The following is a 9605-nucleotide window of genomic DNA, read 5'->3' on the forward strand; positions in this document are numbered from 1 at the left end:
GTGTGATGGTATATTGCCTAAGAAAGGCAACAAATCTCACTTCAACCAAGTTTCTCATGGCTTTTGACAACTCAGCTAATTTTGGTCCTTTTATTTTACTTGGCTAACATATTTATTCTTATCTGGACATTCAGCAATTACCATGTATGTTATCTCCTTGTTAGATATTGCTCCTGCTAAATTTACTTATTTGTAACAATAGTAGATGACATAATTATACTGAATATTTTCATAACTTAATGATTCCAGATTTCAATTTGCTTAAACATTATTAGTTAAAAATTATTTAAATTTTAAACAAATTAGTTAAAAATACAGGTTCTGTTATCTAAACTATAGTGTAGTTTTAAAGTCACAATATCTGGTCTTCTGACTAAGGCTCAAGAAATATTTGATAATATGATGTAATGAGAAATAATCAATTTTTAAAATTAAGTACTTCTTTTCTATAAATGAAAACACTTTATTATTAATATATGGGTCACTCAGTCATGTCCACTCTGCGATCCCATGGATTGTAGCTTGCCAGGCTCCTCTGTTTGTAGAATTCTCCAGGCAAGAATACTGGAGTGGGCAGCCATTCCCTTTTCTAGGGGATCTTTCCAACCCAGGGATCGAACCCCAGTCTCCCACATTCCAGGTCCTGAGCTACCAAGAAAACACTTTGCTAGAATACAAAAGTTTCTCAGTTATACAGTTTTGAATGCCTGTAATAGGTGGGGGTGACCTATTTTTCTAATTGCGTCTTAACTGTAATTACTGATGCTTTTCTCTGTTTTTGACAGACATTTTAAAACTACCTCATACATTTTTCTGCTTTGATAAGCAGAATAATCCAGACGTTTCTGGGTGATTCAGGTTCATCATGATCACTTACTCTCCTGCACTTTAGATGTGGATTTTTGGCTGTGTCTACTGTAACATGTTCCCCTAAATAACTTCTGGATTAATTTACTTGTCCTCTTGTTTCTCTTTTATTTTTCAAACTTAAAAAAGTTCTATTGGCATATAGCTGATTTAAAATGTTGTATTAGTTTCAGGTTACAGTAAAGTGAATCAGTTATACATACACATACGTGCGTGTGTGTGCTCATTCGCTCATTCATGTCTGACTCTTTGTGACCCCATGGACTGTAAGTCACCAGGTTCCTCTGCCAGGCAAGATACTAGAGTGGGTTGCCATGCCCTCCTCCAGGGGATCTTCCCAAGCCAAGGATCAAACCCTCATCTCTTACGTCTCCTGCACTAGCAGGCAAGTTTTTACATAAATCTTTTTAATATCTGCATGGTATACTTTCGTATGAATGGATCATAATCTAACCTGTCCCCTCTCCTCCATGTATATGTATTGCAGTCATATTGTCTTTTGTCTGTACAAACAGTGTTGCAATGAGCATTTTTTCTTTGCAGTTTTATGTAAGTGTATCTGTAAGAGGAATTTCTAGAAGGAAGCTATATATTTCTTCCAATTTACATGCTGACAATATATGAGTCAGACTTAGCACTTCTAAGATATTATCCAGAGGCTCTATCTGCAGATGAATAACTCTGAAAACATTTAATTGATTAACAGGAGGAGTTTAATGTTGAATGAACTCTATCCTTGTATGAAAATACATCTCTGTTGAGTTGATGTTACTGTAGAGTGATTTATGAACAATTTCCAAAGTAATTTCCTTAATTTGGGGAGTTATAGATATTTCACAGACTTTCAAATAAGAGTATAATAGCCACTGAAAATGATAGAATAAATACCACCAGCAGGAATTTGTGAGAAAAAAGAGTAGTTTGAAAAAATGATGTTTTCCAAATGTTCCTCATATTTTGTTCAAGGCTCATCTCTCATTCACAGTACCTTATTGTTTTTAAAAATGTTTTGTGCTTTTTGCATGTGTGATATGCTGAAGGTTACTGGCATATGCCTTATTTTTGCAAATCAAATGTTTCTTTAAAATTCAACAAATTTTCAATGAGAGTTCATTAGGCTGAGAAATGGTTCAGAACTCATTTTAAAATATGCATGATAATTAGGGAACATCAAAGAGTATTGTTACATTCTAAACAGTAAACAACCTATTGTTAATGAGTTAACAAATTCTAAATGCTAACCCACAGAACAGAGAACAGAAGCTTTGTTTTTTTTAAGGCAAGTCTACATTAAGTTAATGATTTACTCAATCCCGCTTCTCAAAAACGAGTTTCACTAAAGACTGCATGTATCATTGCAAGGGTCAAAGCTCATGAAACCTTGGAGCAGAGCGAGACCATAGGTACCTCTCTCTCTACCAGCAGACCTGCCAGCAGATAAGGAAACTGACCTGACCTGTGTCAACAGGCTGAACTAGGACATAGCTTTTCTCCTCTTAACCTAGGTTACTTTCTGCTAAATTTTGCTGTGTCTGTATTCAGATATGTAAAAGTACTCACAACACTAGCTAACAAGTTTACTGTGGTGTATTATTTTTTTAATTGATATTTTAAAAGTCTTTCATGTTGAGAATCACTGTGATAAATAACAGGGATTCACCAGTGAATGAGAAGAATAGTTTCTCTCTTTCAGGAGTCCATGTTCTGGTGGGAAAAGCACATACCCTTGATTAGAAAAGCATCAGAACAAGAATGAGAGATACAGCTAGGACTGATTAGCTTTCTCCCCTGGGCTTGTTAGGAGTGGTAGAATGTGTCTCATTGTATCATTTTTGCCCCAAGATCTGTGTGTGTGTGCTCAGTTGCTCTGTGGTGTCTGACTCTTTGCGACCGCAAGGACTGTACCCTGCCAGTCTCCTCTGTCCGTGGAATTTTCCAGGCAGGGATACTGGAGCAAGTTGCTGTTTCCTTCTCCAGGGGATCTTTCCGACCCAGCAGTCGGACCCAGGTCACTTGCGCCGCCTCCATTGGCAGGCGTATTCTTTACCACTGAGCCACCTGGGAAGCCCCGACATCTATCACATTTTAATTATAATTATAATCCTTATATTATTATAACATTTCAGGTTTAAAAACATATCTCCGTCACTGTATCTGATTCTGCAGTAAAATGTGATACAGACATCATCTCCATTTTCTAGTTTAAAAACCTGAAGTGAAGAGTGGGTGACTTACCCAAAGCCTCACAGCCAGGAAGTTGTAGAACTGGTTCTAGCATCCCAGGCTTCTGGCTTTTAGTCCAATGAGGTGGTCATAATATTAATCAACTTGAGTTTCCAAATTACAAACATTTAGTTTTCTGGGAATTCTGAGGTTACTTTAGAAGGGAGATCCTTCAGTGGAAGTTTGGGTAACCTAAATATCCAAATTATAGCATGCTTTCTTGGAAAAGGAAAATAGTAGCGCCCAAAAATTCCATGGAAGTGCTTGTGGCTGTTAGTGAACTGTGAGGATGGCGTTTTGCTAGAAGCATGAAACCACAGTCAGCTTTGAGTTCCTTGGTTTGTTTGTTCCATTTCTTGTCATGGGGATAAGGAAACTTGAAAATAAAATATCACTGAAATTAAATGTGTCTGGAAAGAAGTTTAACAAAATGTTACCAGTCTTGGGTGGTTGGGTTACAAGTTAACTTCATTTTCTTTTTCTGCATTTTCCACATTTCCTACAATAATTGTTATTTTTATGATCAGAAGCTATATAATTCATCTACAGCTCTATATGGTTCCCAACCTATTCGAAAAGAGGAAGAAATTTAAACTTTCTTAAGCTGAATATTTGGATAGACAGATACTTGGACGTTTTCCCAACAAATGAACACTCTTTAAAAAACATCAGTCTGTGAGTAAGCTAAAGAATTCGTCCAGGCGTTCATTCAATCTTCTAACAGATATTAATTGAACATCCACATGTGCCAAGCATACTTAGGCACTGGGAATACGGCACTGAAGGGCTTCCCAGGTGGTGCTAATGGTAAAGAACCTTCTGCCAATGCAGGAGACAGACTCCATCCCTGGGTCGGGAAGGTCCCCTGGAGGAGGGCATGGCAACCCACTCCAGTGTTCTTGTCTAGAGAATCCCACAGTCAGAGGAGCCTGGCAGGCTATGGTCCATATGGTCAAAAAGAGTTAGATATGACTAAAGCCACTTAGCACACATGCACGTAGGCAACATAGCACCGAACAAAACAGATAAAAATTCTTGCCTTAAAGGACCTTCCATTTCAGAGGAAGAGATAGACCAAAAGAGAAAAAAAGATGAGTTTAATAGAATATATCAAATGGTGCTTAATTTTAGTTAATTAAGCAGGAAAGGAGAATGAAGTCCCTGGGGTAAGGGCATTTTGGATACGGGTATTCATGGAAGGTGTCACTGAGAAGATAAACTGAAAGGCATGAAGTAGTGAGTCACCAGGTTTCTGCTGCTGCTGCTGCTGCTAAGTCGTTTCAGTTGTGTCCAACTCTGCGTGACCCCATAGAGGGTAGCCCACCAGGCTCCCCGATCCCTAGGATTCTCCAGGCAAGAGTACTGGAGTGGGTTGCCATTGCCTTCTCCAATCGGCTATACCCCAATACAAAATAGAAAGTTTTAAAGTTTGAGAAAAAAATCCAGACCAGAAGAGTAATATTCACCTCCAAGTTGATGTCTGTCCTGTCTGTCTGAACTATGAAGCTCCTCACCAAGTGTGGCAGGCAGAACAGAGGCTCCTCAAACACGTTCTCGTCCAAATTCCTGAAACCGCCGTACACGACGGAAGGGATTTTGCAGATATAATCAAGTTAAGGAGATGGCAAAATGAGCCTGGATTATACAGGTGTTTTCAGTGTAATCAGAAAGTCTTAAGTGGAGGTAGGGGACTGGTAATCAGGGGAAAGATTTAAGCTGCTGTGCTGCTGGTTTTAAAGATAGAAAAAGGAACTATGGGCCAAGGGACGCAGGCAGCCTCTAGATGCTGGAAAGAGGAACGAAACAGAGTCTCTGCTAGAGCCTCCAGAAGGAACACAGTCCTGCCAAGACCTTGATTTTGGCCCAGCAAACTCCAGTTTGGAGTCTTCTGAACTCCAGGTCTGAGTGATAAATTTTGGTTGTTTTATGATACCAAGCGTGTGATAGTTTGTTACAGCAGCAATAAGATACTCATACACCAAGTCAGCGATATGATTTCCTTCTCCGACGTTATTTCCTTCTAGTACTTCTCTCTAGCTGAAATTTTGTTGTTCGGTTGACTTGCTTGCCAGTTGCTTTTAGACCACTCCACTCCTTCAGGAATATAAACTTTTCAAGATGAGGAGGGGTAGCCCTCAGATTGAGCCCATTGCCTGTCCCACTGAGTCAATGAACTGCTAATAATGTTGTTGAAATTGCTCAACATTACTCACTAACACCAGAGAGCAGGCATGTGGTCTTCATTCTTAGGAATCTATTGTGTTCAGGGACATGGGAAGCAATGGGATGGAGGGAAGTATAAACAGGTCCTGATACCCAGGAGATCACAATCCAGTCACATGAAATAACAAGGTAATAGTGATGTAAGACTGCTTTGAACAATTAAAATACAAATAGAATAGCAATGTTTTGGAAGTCTGTGATTTAAAAGAAAGGCATGGTGGGGCACCGCAATGAAGAGCAGTGGCTTTAAACTCAATGCATTTAGTTGAGCACCTTGTCACTTCTTTCCCCAGGGTGACCTGGGGTACTTAATTTCTCCAACTTGATATCTTCATTAGTAAAATGTGGATGATGAGATCCATGCCAGGGGTTTTTGTGATAATTAAATGAGATAATGTATAATGCCTGGCATAAAATAACTCAATGAATCATAACTTTAAATTTCCATTCATTTCTCAATGTTCAGAAGCAATTTTTATGGAACTAGATGGTTTCTCAGCCTTTCCTCATCAGGATCCTCGAGAGCTGAGCTGTCTTGGAGAGCCCTCCTTCTTTCCCACATCTCCCCACCCCCAAATCGGTAATTTCTGCTCAGTGCCCACATTAATTTGCCAAACCAGATTCTGTCAGTTAGGGTTTCCCTTTGCCTATTTCCTTTCAAGAGATGAACTCCAGCCAGAAAAAGGATTGTAGAGGTTAGTTAGGAGACTCTCTAACTAAAAACACAAACGTGGTTTGGGAAGGGTACCATAAAAAGGCAGAAATATACGGACACAGTGATTCTTTCTTTGTGTTAAGATGGATGAGCCACCTTTCTTAGGGCGATTTTGTTTACCTATGTTTTTTTTTATAAACACTGTGTATCAGTATAACATCCCTTACTGTTTATTTTCTGCCTTTCTTCCTCTCTCTTTCTTTTTAAACTGTTCATGTATTTGACTGTGCTGGGCCTTAGTCACGGCACACTAGGCCTTCAGTCTTCATTGCAGGGTTTGGGATCTTTGGTTGCGGCATGCAGACTCTTAGCTGTGGCCTGTGGGATCTAGTTCCTTGACCAGGGATTGAACCTGGGCCCGCTGCACAGGGAGAATAGAGTCTTAGCCACTGGACCACCAAGGAAGTTCCTGAACCTTCTCAATGTAACTTTCACTGTTTTCTTTGCAACCTTACTGCCAAGCTGATTAGAAAGGCAGCAATTCTACCTCTCAAAAGTTAAAGCTGTGCAGTTAAACACATGCGAGATTTTTCCTCTAACACATAAAAATGCTTTATCTTATTTCTCTTCCATGCAACCCAACACACAAAAGTACTCCGTCTCATATTCTGAATTCTTACCAGCTAAGTGACAGGAATTACTAGGAATGATCAACAGACAAATCGACCAATGGAGAAGAATCAAGAACCCAGAAATAAACCCAAGCATGTATGGCCAACTAGTATTTGGCAGGCGAGCCAAGAACACTGAACGGGAAAAAGACAGTCTCCTCAACTGATGCTTGGAAAATTGGATATTCACATGAAAAAGAGTGACACTTAACCCTTATCTTACACCACTCGTGAAAATTAGCTCAAATGGATTAAAGACATAAATGTAAGACCTGAAACCATGAGACTCCTAGAAGAAAACAGGGAAAAAAAACTCCTTGACATGGGAATTGGTAATGATTTTTTTTTGGAGCCTAAAGCACAAGCAACAGAATAAAAAATAAACAGATACGGCTACATCAAACTAAAAAGCTTCTGCACAGCAAAAGAAGCCATCAACAAATTGAAAAAAAAAAATCTATGAAATAGGAAAAATATTTGCCAATATTCAAAATATGTAAAGAACTCATACATCTCAATGGCAAAAAAAAAAAAAAAAAAACAACTCAATAATACAATTTAAAATTGGGCAAAGGACTTGAATAGACATTTCTCCAAAAAAGATATAAAAATGACCAACAGAAACATGAAAAGATGCTCAACATCACTTTTAATTAGGGAAATGCAAACTAAAACTACACTGAGATATTACCTTAAGCCTGTTAGAATAGCTGTCATCAAACGATAAGGGGAAAAAAAAGATAACAAATGCTGGAGTAGATGTGGAGAAAAAGGAATCCTTGCGCACTGTTGGTGGGATTGTACAGTGGCACAGCCACTATGGGAAACAGTACAGAGTTTCCTCAAAAATTTAAATATAGATCTACTCCATGATCCAGCAATTCCAGCGCTGGAAACACAGTCAAAGGAAAGGAAAACACTAACATGAAAAGATATCTGTACCTCCATATTCATAGCAGCATTATTTACAATAGCCAAGACATGGAAACAAACTTAGTGTTCATCAGGGGATGAATGAATTAAAAAATTGTGGTTTATAAATATATAGATGGATACAATGGAATATTATTCAACCATAAAAAGTGAGGAAATCCTACCATTTGTGACAACATAGATGGAATTCCAGCTGAGCTATTTCAAATCTTAAAAGATCATGCTGTTAAAGTACTACACTCATAATCCCAGCAAATTTGGAAGCTCAGCAGTGGCCACAGGACTGGAAAAGGTTAGTCTTCATTCCAATCTCAAAGAAAGGCAATGGCAAAGAGTGTTCAGATTACCGTACAATTCCACTCATTTCCCACACCAGCAAGATTATGCTAAAAATCCTTCACACTAGAACTTCAGCAGTACATGAACCGAGAACTTACAGATGTATAAGCTGGATTTAGAAAAGGCAGAGGAGCTCTCTACCGGCAGCTTCCGACTGCAGGATGTCTCACAGGAAGTTCTCTGCTCCCAGGCACGGGTCCCTGGGCTTCCTGCCTCGGAAGCGCAGCAGCCGGCACCGCAGGAAGGTGAAGAGCTTCCCCAAGGATGACTCTTCCAAGCCCGTGCACCTCACTGCCTTTCTTGGCTACAAGGCTGGCATGACCCACATTGTGAGGGAGGTCGATAGGCCAGGGTCCACGGTGAACAAGAAGGAAGTTGTGGAGGCTGTGACCATCGTGGAGACTCCGCCCATGGTGATCGTGGGCATCGTGGGCTACGTGGAAACACCCCGAGGCCTCCGGACCTTTAAGACCATCTTTGCTGAGCATATCAGCGACGAGTGCAAAAGGCGCTTCTACAAGAACTGGCATAAGTCTAAGAAGAAGGCCTTCACCAAATACTGCAAGAAGTGGCAGGACATAGATGGCAAGAAGCAGCTTGAGAGGGACTTCAGCAGCATGAAGTAGTACTGCCAGGTCATCCGTGTCATTGCCCACACCCAGATGCGCCTGCTTCCTCTGCGCCAGAAGAAGGCCCACCTCATGGAGGTCCAGGTGAACGGAGGCACTGTGGCCGAGAAACTGGACTGGGCCTGCGAGAGGCTTGAGCAGCAGGTCCCTGTGAGCCAGGTGTTTGGCCAGGATGAGATGATTGATGTCATTGGGGTGACCAAGGGCAAAGGCTACAAAGGTGTCACCAGCCGTTGGCACACCAAGAAGCTGTCCCGTAAGACCCATCGAGGGCTGCGCAAGGTTGCCTGTATTGGGGCGTGGCATCCTGCATGGGTGGCCTTCTCTGTGGCTCGGGCTGGGCAGAAAGGCTACCATCACCGCACTGAGATCAACAAGAAGATCTACAAGATTGGTCAGGGCTACCTCATCAAGGATGGCAAACTGATCAAGAACAATGCCTCTACTGATTACGATCTGTCTGACAAGAGCATCAACCCTCTGGGTGGCTTTGTCCACTATGGTGAGGTGACCAATGACTTTGTCATGCTCAAAGGCTGCGTGGTGGGAACCAAGAAGCGAGTGCTCACTCTGCGCAAGTCCTTGCTGGTGCAGACCAAACGGCGGGCCCTGGAGAAGATCGACCTCAGATTTATTGACACCACCTCCAAATTTGGTCATGGTCGCTTCCAGACTGTGGAGGAGAAGAAAGCCTTCATGGGACCACTTAAGAAGGACCGAATTGCAAAGGAAGAAGGGGCCTAATAGAACAGATTATACAGCTGGTAGAATCTCAATAAAATTATTTTCCAGTGAAAAAAAAGAAAAAAGAAAAGGCAGAGGAACCAGAGGTCAAATTGCCAACATATGCTAGATCATAGAGAAAGTAAGGGAATTCCAGAAAAACATCTACTTCTAATTCATTGACTATGCTAAAGCCTTTGTGTGAATCACAGGAAACTGGAAAATTCTTAATGAGATGGGAATACCAGACCACACCATCTGCCTCCTGAGAAACCTGTATGCCGGACAAGAAGCAACAGTTAGAACCAGACATGGAACATCAAACAGACTGGTTCAAAATTG

General features: G+C 40.8%; 1 pseudogene across 1 annotated transcript; it reads left to right on the forward strand.

The window, feature by feature from the left end:
• On the forward strand, window positions 8050–9349 carry LOC102184218 (annotated as a pseudogene). Its single transcript, XR_001295571.2, has one exon. The product of XR_001295571.2 is annotated as a 60S ribosomal protein L3 pseudogene (transcript).

The sequence above is a fragment of the Capra hircus genome, chromosome 4 (genome assembly GCF_001704415.2).
Source record: "Capra hircus breed San Clemente chromosome 4, ASM170441v1, whole genome shotgun sequence".
NCBI classification, from domain to species: domain Eukaryota; kingdom Metazoa; phylum Chordata; class Mammalia; order Artiodactyla; family Bovidae; genus Capra; species Capra hircus.